Below are 21,099 nucleotides of genomic sequence, written 5' to 3'. Positions count from 1 at the left end.
AGTCAGATATGGTGATGCTCTTTCTGAGCCGTTTCCAATAACCAGTGGTGTGAAACAAGGTTGCACCAACTTTATTCACAATCCTCTTTAGCATGATGCTCCAAACAGCCAAGGCAGACCTTAATGAAGAAAATGTTATCTGCATCTGATATCATACCGATGGGAGCCTATTCAACCTAAGGTGACTGAAGGCCCACACTAAGACCTTAAATCATTTTGTCTTTTTGCTGATGATGCTGCCTTATCACCCACACAGAAGCAGCTCTGCAGCGTTTAACATCCTGCTTTGCAGAGGCTGCTGAGTTTTTTGGGCTAGAAGTCTTCCTGAAGAAGACAGAAGTTTTCTATCAACTTGCACCTCACGAAGTCTTTCATCATCCCCATATTGTTGAATCAGAGCTCAAGTCAGTCGAGCAGCTTAATTATTTGGGAAGCATCATCTCCTTGGACAGTAAAATTGACAAAGAGAAAAGAGACAGGGAACTGGTTAGCAAAGGCATACAGAGCTTTTGGAAAACTCTATAAAAGAGTTTGGTATAATAAACACCCAAAGAAAAGTGCAAAGATCAGTGTTTACAGAGCCATTGTACTGCTTACTCTTTTGTATGGATCTGAGTCATGGGTCATTTACCTCCACCACTTGAGACTCTTCCATCAGCACAGCCTCTGTATAATCCTAAACATCCACTGGATGGATTATGTGACCAACACATCCCAGTCGGGAGACGTGGAGACGTACTATTTATAACACTACTACTTCTTTTAAGAACACACGCAGAATCATTCTTGAGGAGAAAAGACAACACAGAAAGAACTGTGTCTTGCTAATATTGTCTAAGGAGACTTCCATTGTGCCTTTTGCAACCGGACTTGTCTATCTGGCTTTGACCTTTTTAACCATCAGTGCACTTGCAGCAAGTGCAAGTCGAGTCCTTCTCAAATTTTCATTCGCGAAGCCTGGCCATGATGATGATGATGATGCCTAGTATAAAAAAAAAAAAAAAATTCTTGGGTTTGAAAAGAAGAATCATGTTTTTAAGATCAAAAAAAATTTGGTTGATGAGTCTATGTCAGGCAATTCTATGGGCACAGAGTTGGGGAGAATGAAGTTAAATCCAGCTGGTGGACAGTCACTAGTGGTATTCCCAGGGACTCAGTATTGGGGCCAGTCCTGTTTAAAATCTTTGTCAATGATCTGGACAAGGGATCAAGTTCACCTTTACTCAATCTGCAGATGACAGGAGGTTGGGTAGGAATGTTGATCTGCTGGAGGGAAGGAAGGTTCTGCAGAAGGATCTGGACAGACTGGATTGATGGGCTGAGGCCAGTGGTATGAATTTCAGCAAGGCCAAGTGCTGGATCCTGGGGTCGCAACAACCCCGGACAATGCTACAAGCAGGGGACAGAGTAGCTGGAAAACTGCCCAGTAGAAAAGACCTGTAGACGCTGATTAACAGTAGCTGAATATTAGCCATAGTGTGCCCAGGTGTCCAAGAAGGCCAATCAATGGCTTGGATCAGCAATAGTGTGGCCAGCAGGACCAGGGCAGTGACTGTCCCCCTGTACTGGGCACTGGCGAGGCCACAACTTGAATCCTGAGTCCAGTTTTAGGCCCCTAATTCCAAGAAAGACATTGAGGAGCATGATCAGAGAAGGGCAATGGAGCTGGGGAAAGGTCTGGAGCACACGGATTATGAGGAGTATCTGAGGAATTTGGGAGTGTTTAGCGTGGAAAAAAGGAGGCTCAGAGGTGACCTTATCCCTCTTTACAATTGCCTGAAAGGATATTGTATTGACGTGGGGGCTGATTTGTTCTCCCAGATAAGGGATAAGACACGAGGAAATGCCCTCAAGTTTCCCTAGGGAAGGTTGTGATTAAATATTAAGAACAATTTCTTCATGTAAAATGTAATCAGGAATTGGAAAAAGCTGCCTAGAGAAGTGGTGGAATCACCATCACTGGAAGTGAAAATAAGCCCTTCCTACCTTTCAGTGTTTCTGATGCATTCAGGGTCCTGAGAAACCAAAGTCTTGTGTTCATCTTTGAGTCAGCCCAGTCCCATAAAAACATGGCCTCATAAATACTCTTTATGCAAGTACTTTTTTCTTACATCATTTTCTCTTTACTGTTATAACAGGTATCTAGTATGAAGATAACAAGGCTTTAGTGAATGTTGAAGGGTGTATTGCTTTTAAAGTGCAAAATGATCACAGCGAATGTTTGTAGAAGATCAAAGGACATCAGACCAGTGAAAATTAGTGAGTTCATTTAATTAAACATATTGGTTAACATAAGGTCAGTGTAATGTAGCAGTCTCATTACATGCCCCTATAGATAAAACTTCTATACTGTCATTTTGGTTGCTACTTCCTGTTTATGGCAAATATGTACATGCATCACAAATCTGTTATACAGTGATGCATTATTACAACCTCTACAACAAATTTGTAGTGCAATCAATAGCAGATAGGACCATTTTTCCAGCATAGTTTTGGCTTTTTTTACAGTCCATAGACAGTTAACTTTGAAATAAAAGTTCATATGAAAAATATTAAATAATTTTCAAATTTTAAAAACTAATTTTCCATCTTTATCTACAAATTCAACATGTAGATCCGGTGGTTACCAACATAACTGAGCTAATAGGGGATGTCATGACTGGAAGCAGCCTGGGCTGATCATGCATTGGTAGAGCTTGCAGTCCTGACACATATGGGTGAGGTAAGGAGTAAAGTTAGGTTCCTGAACTTTAGGATAGCAGAATTCCAGCTCTGCAGGGAGAGAGTCAGTGGGATCCCCTGGAAGACAAGAGAGGGGGAACAGGGCTAGCAGATCTTTAAAGAAGTGTTTCATAGAGTGCAAGAGCTGGAAATCCCCAGGAGCAAGAAATCAGTTAAGAAAGACAAAAACCCAGCAGGGAAGAGTAGGGAAAGAGAAAGAAGTATATACACAGACAGCTGATGCTAGGACAGGTGACCTGGGAAGGGTATAGAGATGAAGTTTGGTTGTGTAGGGATGATATGAAGATGACCAAGGCAAAGCTGGAACTGAACCTAGCAAGACATGCAAAAAATAACAAGGACTTCTACAGTTACATAAACCAGAAAATGAAGGTCACAGGAGGTGTACTCCCCATGATAAACAACATTGGTAACAATGAATAAGGAAAAAGCTGAGGAGTTCACTACATTTTTTTTTTACCAGTCTTCAATGGCATCCTCTCTTCCCACACCTCTTGAGTGAATGGACAGCAGGAGGAGAGTCTGGGGAGAGAAAATCCCTCCCAAGATAACCGAAATCAGGTTCATGACCACTTGAGGAATCTGAGTGTACGTAAGTCTGTAAGATCTGATGAGATACATCCTAGAGTCCTGAGGGAATGGCTGATGTAGGTGCCAAGAAACTCTCTGTGGTATTTGAAAAGTCATGGTAGTCAGGCAAAGTTCCAGGTGACTGGAAAAAAACAAGAATTGTACCCACCTTTAAAAAGGGAAGAAAGGAGGACTCTGGGAACTCCAGACCTGTTAGCCTCATCTCTGTGCTTGGGAAGATTATGGAACAGATCCTCCTAGACATACTCTAAAGCGCATGGAGGACAAGGAGGTTATTGACTTGAGACAGTCAACACAGTGTCAAGAAGGGCAAGTCCTGCCTGACCAACCCCATGGCCTTCTATGATGGAGTGACTACATCAGTTGTCAAGGGAAGGGCTACAGATGTCATTTATCTGGACTTCTGTAAGGCCTTTGACACAATCCCTCAGAACATCCTGTCTCTAAATTGGAGACAGATGGATTTGATGGGTGGACTGTTAGATAATAAAGTGATTGGATGGCCACATGCAGAGGAGGTCAAAAACTCAGAGTCCAAATGTACATCAGTGGCAGGTGATTTATCTTAGGGCTCTGTATTGTGAACAATGTTATATAATATCTTCATTATTTATATGGATGAAGGGGTCTTCAGCAAATTTGCAGATGACACCAAGCTGAGTGGTGCAGTTGATACCTCTGAAGGATGTGATGCCATCCAGAGGGACTTGGACAAGCTTGAAAAGTAGGTTCAAGTGAAAGGTCAAGTAAAAGGTGCTGCACCTTAGTCAGGGCAACCCCCAGTATCAGCACAAACTGGGGATGAAAAAATCAAGAGAAGCCCTGGCAAGAAGGACTTGGGGGGGCTGGATGAGAGGTTGGATGTGACCCAGTAACATGCACTTGCAGCACAGAAAGCCAGTTATATTCTGGGCTGCACCAGAACCAGCATGGCCAGGAGGGCAAGGGAAGTGACTCTGCCTCTCTGCTCTGCTCTCATGAGGGCCCACTGGGAGCACAGCATACAGCTCTGCGGTTCCTAGTACTGGATGGACATCAAGCTGTTGGAGTGAGCCTGGAGGAGGCTGCCAAGATGATTAGAGGAGGGATGGAGCAATTATCCTATGAGGAAAGGCTGAGAAAATTGGGAGTGTCCTGGAAAAGAGAAGGCTTTGCCAAGTCCTAATTTCAGCCTTCAATACCTGAAAGGAGCCTACAAGAAAGATAGAAAGGAACTTTTTGAGGGCATGTAGTGACAGGACAAAGGGAAATGGCTTCAAACTCAAAGAGAGTAGGTTTACATTAGATATTGGGAAAAAATTCTTTTCTATGAGGGTCATAGTAAATAATGTCATGGGAACAGGTTGCCCAGAGAAGTTGTGGATGCCCCATCCCTGGAAGTATTTAAGGTAAGGCTGGATGGAGCTCTGAGCAACCTGGTATAGTGGAAGGTGTCCCTGCCTACAGAAAAGAGTTTGGAACTAGATGATTTTTAAGGTCCCTTCCAACCCAAACCATTCTATAATTCTATGATTCTATGATATATATTAGTGTTTCTATCCATGGCATCATTCTTCATCAAATTGATGGCTACAAAATTTGAAGAGATTCGCCATAATAATCTCATAATTCTCAGTGAGAATTGTAGTTATATCACACAAAATTCATTCTATCTGGATCCACATTAATGTATCCCAACATAGATGGCTGTGTATAGACTGAATATTTCACCTGGAGTGATTTCCTTTGTATTATTAAAACAACCAGAAGTTCACAAGTATTTGTTTATTCTAACACTTCAGAGTGAAATATTTGGAGAAATATGGAAGGATGCACTGGGCTATGTGTTCCAGCAGAGCTGGAAGTGAGAGCACAGACACAACAAGTTAATTTAATCCTTCTTCTATGAACATCTCATGAGTGCTTGGTGCCTTAACCCTTTTAAATAAGCAAGAGTATGAAGATAGAAATGGGTATATCTGATTTTTAAAAAAGAAGTTTAACTATGATTTAAGTATACTAAGAGAAATATTTTCAGTGTATTCACTCTTTCATTTTACTTAAACCTAGTGTGTACTAGCAAGAACTGTGGGGAAAATTTTATTCATAGCCCTATAAAGGTTTCTTTGTATCTGGCCTGTCAGTTTCTAAGTCAAATTGTTATGTTCAGACAATCAAAATATTTACATATTATAAAGATGGGCAAATTTTTTTTTTAGTAACAAATGAGTTAAGCACAGTTTCCAAGGAAAAAAAGTGAGAATATTTCTTATTGGGTAAGCATCCTCAAGTTTATTTCAGTCTAAGTGAATGCTTCTCTGCAAGTAGCCAGTGTTCAAAACCTCTAAAAACTACAAGGTAAGTCTTTCTCTCACACTCCTACTTCTAAATAACAATTAAATATTATTCCTCGTAACATTCATTTAGCTAACCCTCAATAGCTTCCTGTAAAAGTCAACTGGTGACTGACATGTAACATAGTACAGGTTTAACTCCATATCTTTAACCTAATCACCTAAAAAACAAATTATCACCTAAAATAAATGTCAGACATTTTTTGAAAAATACTGTGAATATTTAGGGGCACAGAAATATTTGCTTTTACTCTGCTTGAAAATGTAACACTACTTACAAGATCAAAAAATCCCCAACTCAAGGTGTCTTGGTAATTTGAAACTGCTATACCACTCACGTCCTACATTTCAAATTCCTGTCAATAACTCTGCTGTTCTCAGCAACTCTAGTACAGATCCTGCTTCCCGTTACCTGGGCTTGTGAAATAGGAAATACTCAATAAACTGAATTTAGAGAAAATCAGTTTTAAATATAATTTTTCTACACAAAAATTCAGGCACAATCTTCCAATTCAATTTAGCAATTTTGTATCCTGTACTTGGGACCTTTATACAGCCTATGGTCTGTTTCAGACGAGTGCCATTTTCCACAGACTGGAAAAAATCCCTCATGTTTAGTCATATTTCACCAGCCCAAGAACCATTGCCATAGAACTTCAGCATCATAGTGCAAATGTCTACTCCTGACTTGTATTAGCAATATTGATCTGGGGACAAGCTGCAACCACAGCTCATTCATCCATTGTTCAGAAACGATTTGGGACTTGGCAAACCAGTGTTATGAAGGAGTGCCTTAGATAGGCAGCAAGAAATGCTTAGCTGTATATTACAGACCAATATTCAAAGACCTTCAATGGAAAACTCTTTCAACACTAATTTAAAAGTTATTTTTATCTCTAACTTCATGATTTCAAATCATATCAGGCTAGCCAGTGTAGATCTGGAGCTGTTGTTTGTTTCTAGAAGTTAGCTTTTGGAACAAGTTTGCTCTAGGAGGATCCAAAATGATGTTTCCGTTCTTCTAAGTTTACCCATCTGGTTTCAAATCTGTCATTCTTTCTACCACAGCTCTGTTTATTGCATGCAAAACCTTTTTAATACCTCCCTCATTTGTTTCCCATTGCTCTAAAAGTATAGGATTCACACATATAAACACACACACATACATGTGTGTATATACACATAGTTGCTTTTCAATGATCATCCATGTAATTTACTTTGGGACATCTTCTTTACAGCTTGGAAATTTTCAGTGTGTCAGAATAGTACTGAAGGTATTAGAATGTGTCTTGGAGTACATGAGACAGAGCATACAGGGTTGGCAGCTATAGTGTTAAAAATATGTAGAGCTACTTAGAGACTGTGTATGGGTCATAAATTGTTTAAAACACACTCTACCAAGTACACCCAGTATTCCTGCCATGTGTCAGTTTGTCTTACGCTATACCTGCTACTCCAGAAAAAAGAATTGGCACATTTAAACAAGTGAATAAGGAATGCAAAGTCATGAAAGAGGACAGCCAAGCCAATGGAGTAGATATGATGCCTGCATATGGTCTCCTGTGTGGACATGTTTGAACTTTCTTCAGTGTCAGGCAATCTTAGAACTGTGACCAAAACTTGTTCTCCTAGTAAATCTGCTTGAGTTTACAAATAGCCTTTGGCAAGGGAATGTGCAGCAACAGGGTTGCTCATAATAATGTTTTTCTGACTGTTTACACTGTTATTCAAGAGTCTATTCAGACTAAAGGATTTGAAAGTGCCTGCTTGATGGCTAGTGCCAGACGACTGAAATACATGTTTCCACTCTAGTTTGCGGGGTCAGTTGCCTGTCTCTTAAACTTTTTATTCCTACCTCCAATATGATAAATTTTTTGTCTCCCTGTTTCCAAATTGCTAAAGTAAGCACATCAAAAAATTGAATTGTATCATATTTGCACACACAGATATTCCAATCTGGAAGTATTTGAGCAAGTTCCTCTTTTGTGCTCATACATGACAGTGCATTGAATGCATAATTTAGTACTTATTTTCAGATCAAATAGCCTGGAAAAATTACGTGCACAATTGCTAGTAATTTGAGAGTGCAACCTGAGGTTGGAGCTTATTAACATATTCATTCTGCCTAAGCTCTGAGTACAAACTCAAACCATGCTGTCTCCTAACAAAGATTCTACGAGGCAGCAGGAAAAGCATGAATGTTAGATCAGTGCATGGTGCAACTTAGAATGAAGCACAGGAAGAGAACAGAGTGAAGTGCAGACAATTATCTAAATTCACCATAAAACAGAGTCAAAAGTATTTCAAAATATTTTATAGAAAGCAGGTTTTTTTATCATGATAAAAAGGAAATTAATTTGTAATTCTGCAAAACTTCTAATGGCTTTGTCTGAAGCACTCATACCAGAAACAACTTAGCCACAGTAGTAAAAACCTAATTTATACAATGAACACCTGTAGTTTTAATGTTATTTTTTAAAACAAATGCAGTTGTCAATTGAAGAACCATAGCATCTTTAAGCCATCAGTTTCTAAGCAAAAGTCTATATTCATGATGCCCACTGTTCATGGTGCAAATTTGGGAACATTTTAATATGAAACTTTACAGTATTCATCCAAATACTATATAGGTCTGCTTCAGGACTGTTAGTGAAGTAAGAGCTAAATCATCATCTGGAAAGAAGAATCCTAATTGCTTTTTCCTTCCACAAGAAATCAGGACTACAGAAATATAAATATGGAGATCCTGATACAAAGTGGGCATACATGCACAGAATGAGAAAAGAGATCTTTTATATGAAAGAGAATTCCTCAGACAGCCACTTGTCTTGTAGGAGGGCAATGGCATAATTCAATTTTGTTAATTATTATCTATGAAATAAAGAGAGCACGGTAACAGAATATACATATGCAAAAGAGAATATAATAATGCTTACAAAATGTTCTCTGTGTGCTGACACAAATATATATACAAGTACGTGCACAAACCTATAAGATCTTAAATAAATAACTGACAAATCAAGAAAACTGTTAAAAGAATAAATTCACTATGAACCAAGGTTATGTATTTAATAGTATAGTTTTGCAGAGTATGTCTTTCAGCATTGATTCATTACATAAGAGAATTTGACAAGGTTACAATTTCTGCTACTTGAAATTATTTTCAAGAATTAACCTTTAGGCTAAAAAGAATGACAGATATTCAAATGTTCTCAAATAAGTATTTGCATAGAAAATTTCTATTCATTTTTTCTCCCCAACAGAACTTCCATCCTTCATTGCAGTTTGTCATACACACAATTGAATTCTTAGCAGCTGCCATTCAAGGGAGATGCAGAGGACCATTTGAAAGTAATGTTTTACTCTGTGTGACATCTCACTTTTTTCTTCTCAGAAATCATAATTTTTTTACACATCTAGTAGCCTTCCTAACAGGAAACTAGCTCTGCCTGACATTTTGATTGGGGAGGAACCTTGTTTTCCAGGTCACTGCCTTGAATTCTGGAAACAAGATATTCATGAGGGACCTGCATAGGGAATTTACATCTCAGTACAGAGTTTTCCTCTCCATTTGTCAACATACGAGGTCAGTGAGCTGCTCTTTTGTCAGAGGGAAGATAATGGCTGTTGCATTGCCTCCCACTTATTACACACTCAGTGCATCTGACCTTCGTGTGAGACCCCCAAAGCATTCTGATTTTTGGCTTTCCTCATAACCTAACTCAAGCCCCTTTTCCCACGAACCTACAATCTGTGACTTTCAGTGACCCTCTTCTGTCTTCAATCATGTTTTAACACACAAGTCCCATTGCTAGACATTGCTGTTAAATACATGGTAAAGTCAGTGGCTAAAAATGTGAATACTGAATTTTGATTTTATTACGACCTAATCTAGCACATATTGAAGTCAAAAATGACAAGACTGACATTTTACATCACTTTGCTTGGTATCCAACCCTTACTTCACATATATTTTCAGGGTATTATGTGAACTGCCACTTTAACTGTATGGTAACAATGGAAACTGCATGACCAATGCCATGACAATGTCATTTTATGGTGTCACAAATATACATGTAAGATTCAAGTATCTCTACCCATAAGGAGAAACTGGTTTGTATACAAATGCAAATGACCTAGGGATAGGGTTGTTCCTGAGAAAAATTAAGTAAGGTTACCCAAGTTGAAAGACTTGAGGGATTTTCGTTGTGAACAAAATAATTTTGCTATTTTCAAAATTTTATTTAAAAATTCAGATTTGATTGTGTCACTTTTGTAGACCTTATTGTTTCTCACTATATATGACATTTGTGTCATTCACTGAAAAATGTTATGGTTAAGCAGTTCATGCCAGTGCTCTACTGCAGCACTCTGTCAGCAGTTCCACACATTCTTAACATGAATGACTCTTGAATTAGTCTGTCTTCAAAGCAAATAGTTGCACGTAGTGGAGGAAAAAAAAAAAAAGAGTTTTTAAATTATATATAAGCAGCAAAAATTGAGAAAATGAACGTAAATAGTAGGTGTGGGAACACCTGACTTACGCACACGACTTTTCCATTAACTTTTAGTTTTATAATGAAAGCACTTAGAGACCTAAGCCTCAAATTTAAATTAATGAATGAATAAATAAATACTACAATTCCTGCTACTAAGATTTTATAACTCTATTAATTTTAAGAACTCGGTCCATTCTTCACAGTTACCAATTGGAAGTTGTCTTTTAGTAACTGTCAAACTGAATGTTATGTTTGTTATAGTTATCTTAGTTATATCTTAGTTATCTTAGAAAACTGAGCCAGGAGGGTCATTTGTCTAATTACAAGACTTATTGTAAGTTGTTCCATTTACAGAAATATTGTTGAATAGATTTTTTAACTAAGTGACAGAAGTCCAAAGAGAGCACGGTATTTACATTTTCAGACTATATGAGTATCTTAATATAATATACAAAATGTCACTGAAGAGAAATAGGTATATTTGAAAAAAATACGGAGTACACACCTAAGACTTCAGCAAGAAATACTGTGACTTTTTAAGTCAGTATAACAATAAGATTGCTGTTTTGCATTTGAGACTATCAGTTCACTGCTTTATTTTCTTGCAATTATTTGAAAATAATCTGGGTAACTTTACAATCAAGGTATTTCCTCTTGGCTCCCTGGTATACACCAGGCTGCCTGAGGAGATGATAGACATCCTAAGGTGTCCACAGCATAATCAGTCTGAAGAGCCTCCAGTATTAAAATTCTAACTAATGATAATCAAAAAGAAACAAAAACAATAACAAGGTTGTGTAAAAAAGCCAGGACATAAAAGGCTACATCTGATTTAATGGAGCAGGTAGATGATTTGTCTATATGCTGCTAATATGCATCCCCACTGTATGTGACTTTTACACAAGACAAAGAGACTCCCCAGCTGTTGCTATTGCAGAACTGGCTGAACTGTACTCAGAGAAGATGCTTGTAATTATTCAGTAAAAATTGTTCATTCAGATGTACAGGTAATCACATAGGGTAGCATTTTGTACATCTTCAAGAGAGTTAGGTGTTTTTTATGTAGTTTGTAGCAGTTAGAACAGATGACTCATGCTCATGCTGCAATGGACAGGTAGGATCACAGGCCAGAGAAGTTTTGACAAGTGGTTTGAAAACAATTTCAGGAATATTTGATCCAGTGGAAGACTCTTGCTATGGAAACCTCCCTCACCATCTGATCCACAGCCAATCATACTGTTTGTCTGAGATATTTCATTACCCATGCAAGCATTTTCCCATACCAAAAAAAGAATATTTTTAACAAACATTGTCTGGATCTCTGTGCAACAACAGATGTGACCAAATACTGAAAGTAGTCCTGCTTCAAAGTGAATAATTTTTATAATAAACTAGATAACAAAGCACCACCTAGATAACAAGTTAGGAAGTTGCAGCAGACTTATGCTGAGATGCCTTGCAAGTCCTCTGTTTCCATAAAATATCACCTTGGTAAGGATCAAGCAGTTAGGCGAGAGAGTTTTTTTTTTTTTTTCCTGACAGTCAGGCAGTGTGCCTTCACTGCACTATTTCTGGAAGCCAGGAAATATGTAAACTTATGGTGTCATGTAAGCAAAAAAAAAGCTTGCCTACTGAGCTAAGTTTCAGGAATTCTCAACACAGATTTGCAAACTTCAGAACAACCTTAGAGTGCATCACTCTGATATAGTACAACTTTTCTGAAAATGCTTTCCAGAGAAAAGAAGGGTTCGAACCCTCCTTTGAAATTTTTTGAGGTTACAAATCAAAGTTAGGTTCCCCTCTTAGCAGTGATAAGGGAATTAATATTCCCTTGAGGCCAACTATATTTTGCCTAATGAATTTCAGATGGTACATTAAGTCTGTATGGTGGAGCAGGCATAAAATGTATATGCTTTTTTCATGTTGTTTCTCTGAAACTTCTAGGACTTTTGAAAAGCACTGAAGTCACAGATGGATCTGCAATGCCCCAGACACAAATATACACACCTTATAAAAGCCTCTTCTGTGCAATAACTCACTGAATAAGGCATTAGACAGTGGCCCAGACACACAAACATGAAAGCCACATTTCTACTTCTGCATTGCTTAAGAGGAAGAGACCAATACCATCGTCACTTTCATGAAAAAATGCGTTGGGAAACCATATTGTGTGAGCTTCTGGAGAGTTATTTCAGCTGGGCTTTATTCAGTTCTGTTTGTTATTATGATCTCCAAAGCATAATTATGTCAAACCATGTTTTTTCCTAATACCTTTATCTCAAAAAGAGCACAGGTTCCTTTGTCTTTGGGTGTCCTAAAAGAGATGGGAATGGTTAATTACCACCATGCTCCTATAGTACCACAAAACTGAGCCAAAAAAAGAAAAAAAAAGGCATAAAATACTAATACACTGATTTAAACAACGACTAAAGTGTGAACTGGACAATATGATACATTCTAGGCCTTGTTAAGTTATATTGATTATTCTACATCTTTAGTCTGGTACAATGAAATTCACGAAAATCCATGTTAACTGCAAAAATGTCTCTTCAAACAATGTTTTACTTCCTAGACAGATTTTCCATGAGGAAAGGGCTGTTCTAGAGTTATTTCAATCTTTCTAAAGGTATAAGTTATTGCCTAAAATTTAACAACTTTATTGTTACCTAATGTCTCTTAAATGTTAGGTGGAAAATCACCAGGAACCTTCCCCAAAAGTAGTAGACTTTCTTCATAACGGATTTTTGTTCTATTACCGAATCTTTCAATATGACAAATGACTGAAGTGCAAAGTAAAAGACAACAAGGCAAATTAATGCACTAATATAATACACAGGAGGAATGCACAGATAGTATGCAAAAGTAAAATGAATTAAATGCAGAAGAAATGTAAAAATACTGATCAGGTAAGAAAAATTTTTTTGAAGAAGTAGAAAAATTGCCTGTGAGTACACAAATATTATAGTGAATATTGTGCTACTGAAAGAGTTAGCATTCAGTCTACAAAAATGAGAACCTTTTCATGATCAAAGGAAATGTCTGCCTTGCACTGAGCACTGACTGTTTTTGCAATAATATGCTTTTATGTGAAATACCCTATTTTCTTCAGCAGAATGCTGTAGCATAAGTACTATCCCAATAACTGACATCCAGAGACAGAGCCCTGGCTGAGATTCTGAAAACATCCAGGTTTATCCTACATTTCACCTTTTCAAATGACCACAAGGACCTTGTATCACTTTTAGTTTAGCACAGAACTCACAAGACTCCAGGAGAGCCTTTAGTTATCTTCCTCATTCAAACCTTATTACAGTCAATAGAGACTATTTATTTTTTATTGTTATTTCTCCTACGCAAGCTTTGATTTAAATTCATCTCTTGCTTTTGTTTGGTTCATCCACAGTGAGAACAGAGACTAGAGGAAAACATCTTTGATTAAAGAAGGAAATTTTTTTAAAGTTGTAAAAGCATAAAGGTACCAATATTCATTTTACAAATTAGTACATTCAAGTTTGGCTGTAAAATTTGTCTCACCATTTTTTACACTCCACAATTCAATTGCCTTGAGTTTTCCAAATAGTCTGAGGAACAGAATTTTATCTAAACACAGAAATTACATTTGTGATAAAACACACCATATTCCACTTATCTGATAAACATGTAATCTATATTTAAAGTATATAAATAAATATATATTTATATATATTTATAAGTATATATAAAGCAGCACTGGAAATTCTATTGGAACATCTATTTTTGAAAAACAACAATCAAAATCATGCTAAACTGTGACAGACCTGATTACTGAAAAAAGATCTAGTCAGATTAACCTAGGATTCTTGTAAAATGAAGTGTTTTCTCTTCTGCTTTCAGATATTAAGAGACCCATAATAACATGTGGAATAAGTACTGATGGTGAACATAATGCATGTGAAAAATACAATGCTTATTATCTGCTTTCTGCTGTAAAACTTTCGTGGCCAACACAGCTGACTGTATAAAAATTGCAGAGCTTGACCTGACACTGCAGAAGTACAGGTTTGTTTCTATAAGGAATAAATACATTGGAGTATAAAAATCACTTGTCATTTAAAACACAAAAAGGAGAAAGATTAGTCTAAACCACTGAGGAATTAAGCAGAGACAGACTTCACAATATACATAAACATACATTATTGATAACTAATAAATTATTCCACTTTGAGGAGAAAGGAGACAAAATAGACTGAAATAGAATGAGTTAAAATTATGCATGTGGTAATAATTTTTTGAGAAATTATTTCTATTTCATCATGTGATGTGGTGATTTTTAATTTGTTTGTTGCAAAACTGAAAAAAAATTCTCATGAAACCATCTCTTATTTTAAGTGATTATCATGAAAAAAAAAATGCTGTTGTAAAGGCAAGACTCTTTTCTTCTTTTCTCTGTCCCAGAAACAAAACAAGAATAATTTCTCTGCAGCATTCTCAAGCGGCTTTTAGAGCTCTGCAGACAACTCAACATATTAATGGTTTGATATTTATAAGACTGTTCTACTCAAGGATCAGCAAGATAAGTAGAAGCTGAAATGCAAAAATCTGTTCTGGTAAAACCTGAAGTCTCCCATGCATCTTATAGCTCTATGCATTAATGCATTTTTAATACACCTCTTTCCTTTTGTGATTAGACTTGTCAGAACTGGAGCTCCAGGATCACTAAAAACTCAGTAGGCTTGTGACAGTTTTCCAGAACAAGTTCTTCACGTGTGTAGGAAAAAATCTTCTAGCAAAAGAAAAGCCATTGCAGTATTGTGACATGTAATCTCTGCTTTTATATTTTATCATCCTATAAAGCACTACAGTTCACTAAAAAACTGCTTCTGTATATATCTATTAAAAAAAAAAAAAAAGGTTATCTGGTTTTCAGCTTCCTAAGCATGCTAAAGTAAATGAACAACAGTAGTGATTGTGCCAGCTATCTTAACATTCAGCTGCATTCGTGCTGGAATGGGAGCCTTTATGTTGTTTGGGTAAGACCACGAGTGAGGATTTACTATCCAGAGCTCCTATTCCTGGGTGACAATCACTACTTTTCCAAACTAGCAACTTGTAACTATGACAACTGACCTTCAAGAACATTTTTCTTTTTCCCATTATTACCCATTCAGGTATTATTTAACGTACCAACAGGGTATTTTTGTAGTTTTTCAGCACACAGCTTGTTGTCCTTAAAATGAAAATATTTCACTGCCACATCAATGAAGTCACTTCTGTAAATGCATGGAAAAAAACCAAAAGTACTCTTGTTGTCTCTGCATTCCCTGTACAAGGGTGACTTGCACATAAGGAATTGCATCTCCACAAAAGGTGACAGTAACAGCTCATGAAATTTACTCCTAAAAGAAGAGCTGATGTTGAACCACCTAGAGAATCATTTTTAGAACATAAATCTTTGATTTAGGGATTTGATTGAGCATGTTGGTGTTAATCCCCAGAGCAGAGAGAAAAAGTGGTTGTTTTATGACAAGCTGTACACTTCTCAGACATATAGATGGAAATCAAGCTCACAGAAAGTGTATGATACTGTTTGTATCTCTGGATTTACTACTAGGAACTGTATAAAAAAAAAAAACAGAATAAATTTCTATTATTTTATGAAGAGTATGACTGATATTTCTGCTGAACTGGGCTGGAAGAGGTGTAGTGATGAGGGAAAAAAAAAACAGAAGAAAAACTCCACAGAAGGGTAAGGGTGGTTTTCAGAAAACTCAAGAATGTTCACCATTCCAACGAGAGTCAATAAAAAATTCACGCAAGAAAATTCATTAACTGGTCTGCTAATTGTGAAAAAACAGAATGCTTACAGAACACCAACACCCTGCTATCTATCCTGAAGAAAGCCTATGTACATTTTTCTGAAAGTCAAATGTACCAAAAATAGGGGATAAAAGCTTTCAGATGACAATAGGTTATTTCATTTCAGCCTCTAAATCCAAATAATTCTACTTATTTTTATGAACTTCAGTGACATGATTTCATGATACCTTTACTATAGTAAAAATGCAGAGTTTTTCTGTATCTTTTGGGAAATGGGTCAATTCTAAAAAAGTTCAAACTGCAGAGATGAAAAATAGACATAGTAACATCATTAATATGTATCTTATGAGGAAAGAGAAAAAAAATCTGTAGTTACTCACCAAAGGCAAAAGCTAAGAAATTGTTTCTCAAATACATCTATATCACCATCACTGGCCTTTTGCATTTTCTCAGTGAATACAAAAGACATTCCTTGCATGGTAGGGTCATGTCAGGAAAAAAAAGTGCAAATACAAACCAATATACATTATCAAAAGTTACAGGAATAACCAGAACATTTAGCAAAGATGCAATTAAGTCTGTCCCAGAAGCCTATATCGTAGAATCATACAATGCTGAGTTGGAAGGGACCCTCAATGATCACTCAGTCCAGCTTCTGGTCTGAGTGGACATCCCAAGAGTTATACCATGTGCCTGAGAGCACTGTCCAAATGTTTCCTGAACTGGTCACAGTCTTGGTGCTGTGACCACTTCCCAGGGGAGCCTGTTCCAGTGCCCAGCCACACACTGGGTGAAGAACCTTTCCCTAATATCCAACCTAAAACTCCACCAACACAACTTAAGTCCATTTCCTTAGGTCGTGTCTCTGGTCATCACAGAGAAGAGATCAGTGCCTGCCCCTCCTCTTCACCTCACGAGGAAGTTTTGACGGCCATGAGGTCTCCCCTCAGTCTCCTCCAGGCTGAACAGACCTCAGTGAAGTGATAACAAGTCACCTAAGTGACCTCAGATGCTCCTCATATGGCTACCTGTCCAGAGCCTTCATCATCTTCATAACCTTCCTTTGGACACTCTCTAAGAGCTTTGCATTTTCTATATTTTACATTCCTTTTTGTCCTACATGTTTTAGCTGTGTATATCGCATGTTTAGCCAAGTGCAAAATCTTTATATCCATTTTTCCTACAAAGCAACTGAGTTAGAAAACATAAGAAACACACAAATTTCACTACAAAATAAAAAGTATAGATTTTTTTAAGGTTTCAAAAAAGTATTCTACAAAGTCTTCCAAAGTCCTGAGAAATAAAAGGGATAAAAATCATCCATTACCCATCAGCTGATTTAGGTGCTCTTATCTGCCTGAATTTCAGTCATTTGCTGCGATGCTAGAGGAGAAATCATTAGCTAAGCAGAAGTAGATAGAAATCAGTACTGAACTCTAGTTGTGAGTAAAGGAGATGGTAATGACTACAATGAAAGAAGTATAGAACAAGAGGAAATGACCTATTAAAAAAAAAAAAGCATAGAAAAAAATTGTAATTAGCAAAAAATAAAAGCTTCTAAGAACTCAGCATAGCCTCATTTGAAATATTAGATAAATTGTAGTCACTAAGGTCTGAAGGAGGAGGAAGAGGATGGATAAAAAAAAGGAGTAAAGTAGAGGAGGAGCTAAGGAATATCTGATCAGGGCAGAGGAAGGTGGCAAAACAGTGTACTTGGTTCAGCTGACCAAATGAAATTTGGGAAAATCTTCTATTATCAGTAAGCTCCAGGGAAAAGAAGTCACTGTACTAAGAGGGTAGTGCTCAAACTTAGCTATAGAATACATAAATAAAACCTGCAGAAACATATGATTCTAGAAAAAAAATAAGGCAAGAAATTTAGCATGATCTTGTAGTAGTATGAGACCAGAGGGAAGTGACCAAAAGGGGACAGTTTCAGTCTGAGGTCCCATGTCACACAGGAGAACAATATCCTGTAGACTGTGATAATAAAATATACAAAGATATTGTTTCTCTTTTTTTTTTTGGCAAATATGAATGAGAATGAGCTAGGAAGAGAAATAGTTCCACAAGAAAGAGATAAAATATGCTAAAAACACAAATCAAAACATAAAAGTCAACTTTTTAAACACTTTTTTACATGGCTGTTCAATATATACATTGTCTAGATGTCTATTGTTATAGTCAACCTAATAATCTGTATTTAGAGTGTCTTCAACTTTATTCATAAGTGAATATGGCTATGATTTTTGATTTTATTACTGACGAATGAAGGTATACGAAGTAATTTTGGCAATGCTGCTAAGTTGAGAGGAGCTTTTGACTCCCTCAGAGGCAGGGAGGCCTCACAGAGAGACCTGGACCTATGAAAGGACTGTGAAATCATCAACTGTATGAAGATAAACAAGGGCAAGTCTTGGATTCTGCACTTGGTATGGGGCAGCCCTGTATGTTCATATAAACTGGGGAATGAGAATTTGTAGAGAAGCACTGTGAAAGAAATCTTGTTTGATTACAAGTTGAATATGAGTCAACAATGCTCTGGCAGCCAGGAGGGTCAAGTACATCCTGGAGAGCATCAGTCCATCAACAGCATAGGAGGAAAGTTTGTCCTGCTCTGCTCCGCACTGGTGCAGACTGTTTTGAGTACTGTGTGTGGTTTTGGACAACACAATATAAAGAAGACTTAAAGCTATTAGAAAATGTTCAAAGGAGGGCCACAAAAATGGTGAAGGGTCTGGAGAGGAAGCCATATGAGGAGCAGTTGAGGTCACTTGGTCTGTTCAGCCTGGAGAGAAGGAGACTGAAGGGAGACCTTATTGCAGTCTACAACTTCCTCATGAGGGGAAGAGGAGGGGCAGGCACTGATCTATGGGCAGGACCCAAAGACAGAACACTATGAGGCTATGCAAAGGGAAAAGAGGTATGGGGAGGGGGGCTAACTTGGATATTAGGGAAAGGTTTTTCACTCAGAGGGTGGCTGAACGCTGGAACAGTCTCCCCAGGTAAGTGGCCACAGAACCAAGCCTGACAGAGTTCAAGAAGTGTTTGGACAATGCTCTCAGGTACATGGTGTGACTCTTGAGGTGTCCCGTGCAGGGAGAAGAGTTGGACTGAGTGATTGTTGTGGGTCCCTTCCAACTCAGGATATTCTATGATTCTATGAAACCAGCTATTCAGCACCTTTACATGTAGAGTAAATGTCTAAATGGAACGAAACTGGAAAATTGGTGAATTTGGAACTAGATATTGTTCCACATTTTCTGATTTACATCTGATGTATTCTACAACTACAAAATATTGGCCTTCTGATTTGCAAAGTGTATGTGTGTATAAAAGTGAGACCTGAAAGATTTCTATTAATGGCAACTGACATTGTTGAAGGAGAATTGTTGACACTTTCTTACTAAAAATAATTAATAACAATTACTGAAAAGTTACTACATTTGTTACCAAAAAAAAAAAAAATGGTAGGAATTTTCATTTGTGCTGGGACTAAGCTTCTTTGGTGATGTTTTGTCATTGTTATTCTATCTTTACTCCTGTTGTGATAAGTTAGGACTTGGCAGAGCTTTGTGATTCAAGACAGCTTTTTTTGGATAGTCTTTCATCTTCAAACAAAATTTCATAGACTTTTTTTTCTTAATATAAAGTATATAAGTGGTAATTTTGGAGCAAATCAAGTGATAAAATGCTATCATTTACACAGTTCACTTTTTTTAAATAGCCATAATAGTGATTAGTCTATATTAAGACCGAAATATCTCTGAAATTATATTTTAAGGTAAAATAATGTACAAAATTAAAAAGAACAAGCCTGCTTTGAGCAATAAAATTCTGCTGCATCCCAAATTATCACAGTAGGGTAAAGATATTCTTTCCCAAAGCTAACAGGGCACCTTAGGCAATTTTCTACAGTTAGAGAAAAAAACAGCATGTACACACGCGCGCACACACACACACACACATGCACAGCCTCTACAAACTGTAAGTTTGTGATGGTGAGAAACTTCATAACACATTACTAGTCTCATGAGCCATTCAGTCCTGGGGATTGGTAAATGGACTTTGAATTCCTCCTGTACTAAATTCCTGTTATGAGTAGCTTTTGTTGCTCAGGACAAGACATCATTACCACCAAATGACTGTGTGGTCAACTGTATGAAATGAATTGGTGGCCTCAGTTCAGTTCCTAGTGGACAAGTAATTACTGCTGCTGTCGACCTGCAGGCTCTTTTTCACTCCGTTACACAGGTACAAACAAGTAATTCCAAGTGAATTGAACTAGTGTAAATGCAATTAGATTCTGGCTCTTTGATGGCCTGTTGCAAGCCTACGTGCTAAGCTTCATGCACTTCTGCCAACATAAACATCATCCACATTAAGCCAAGTCCAATGTAAGCAAGGACATCCATAGTGTTTTTACACTATGTAATATTTTTACAAGTGAATTTACACTGCAATCTCCCTATAGACTACAGGACAGTTTAGAAAAAGTCTTTGCAGCCTACAATACATAATGAGGATAATGGAGATTAAGTATTAACTCTTAACTTCTGACTGTTTAGAAGAATATAACACCATTTAAGTCACATTGATGGATGAATTCATAATTCAGAATACTGTAACAGACTATGAACTTTCCCTGTGAAGAAATCAACATCTTAATTTACATAGAAGATACTTTGTATGAGATTAAAGATACCTTAAAATTATCAGAAAAAAAGGTACATGAGATTTATTTTTTGTCATATTTTTTGTCAGTTGATTATGCATGAATTTTGTCCCTAGAATACCCATGAATAAATGCACACACATATAAATATAGTTTCAACTAATGTCTTCCTGAAAAGACATGGAATTATGTAGCTTTTGAAATTATTACTTTAGCACTTTCAGAAAGTAAAATTCATTTCTTACCTATCAAACCATTAAACATAAATAAGAAAAGGTAGTTAATTAATGTAATTGCACCCAATTCATTGTATTGCAAAGATTGAATATAAACAAAAAAATATTATTCAAGAAAGTTTCTCCTATGTTCCTAACTCCAAACACCACTGGTATAAACACAAATAGGGTATTCATAAGCACTCTGAATAGGAAGTTCATGGTAGAAAGAGTTTTCCACTTGAGCA

At 37.1% G+C, this 21,099-nt stretch overlaps 1 long non-coding RNA gene across 1 annotated transcript; it reads right to left on the bottom strand.

Annotated features, from left to right (window-relative positions):
• Positions 1-1,114: 1,114 nt before the first annotated feature.
• LOC114072757 lies at positions 1,115-20,566 on the bottom strand. Its single transcript, XR_003574226.1, has 3 exons — positions 20,555-20,566; positions 12,590-12,591; positions 1,115-1,228 (listed from the first exon to the last, which is right to left on the bottom strand). It is a non-coding gene; the product is annotated as an uncharacterized LOC114072757 (long non-coding RNA).
• Between the last annotated feature and the right edge of the window lie 533 nt (positions 20,567-21,099).

This window comes from Empidonax traillii, unplaced genomic scaffold (genome assembly GCF_003031625.1).
Source record: "Empidonax traillii isolate 1590-97213 ecotype Southwest subspecies unplaced genomic scaffold, ASM303162v1 scaffold29:size1973556, whole genome shotgun sequence".
NCBI lineage: Eukaryota > Metazoa > Chordata > Aves > Passeriformes > Tyrannidae > Empidonax > Empidonax traillii.
The sequence above is the reverse complement of the archived record's forward strand: the minus strand, read 5'-3'. Positions and strand labels throughout refer to the sequence as shown.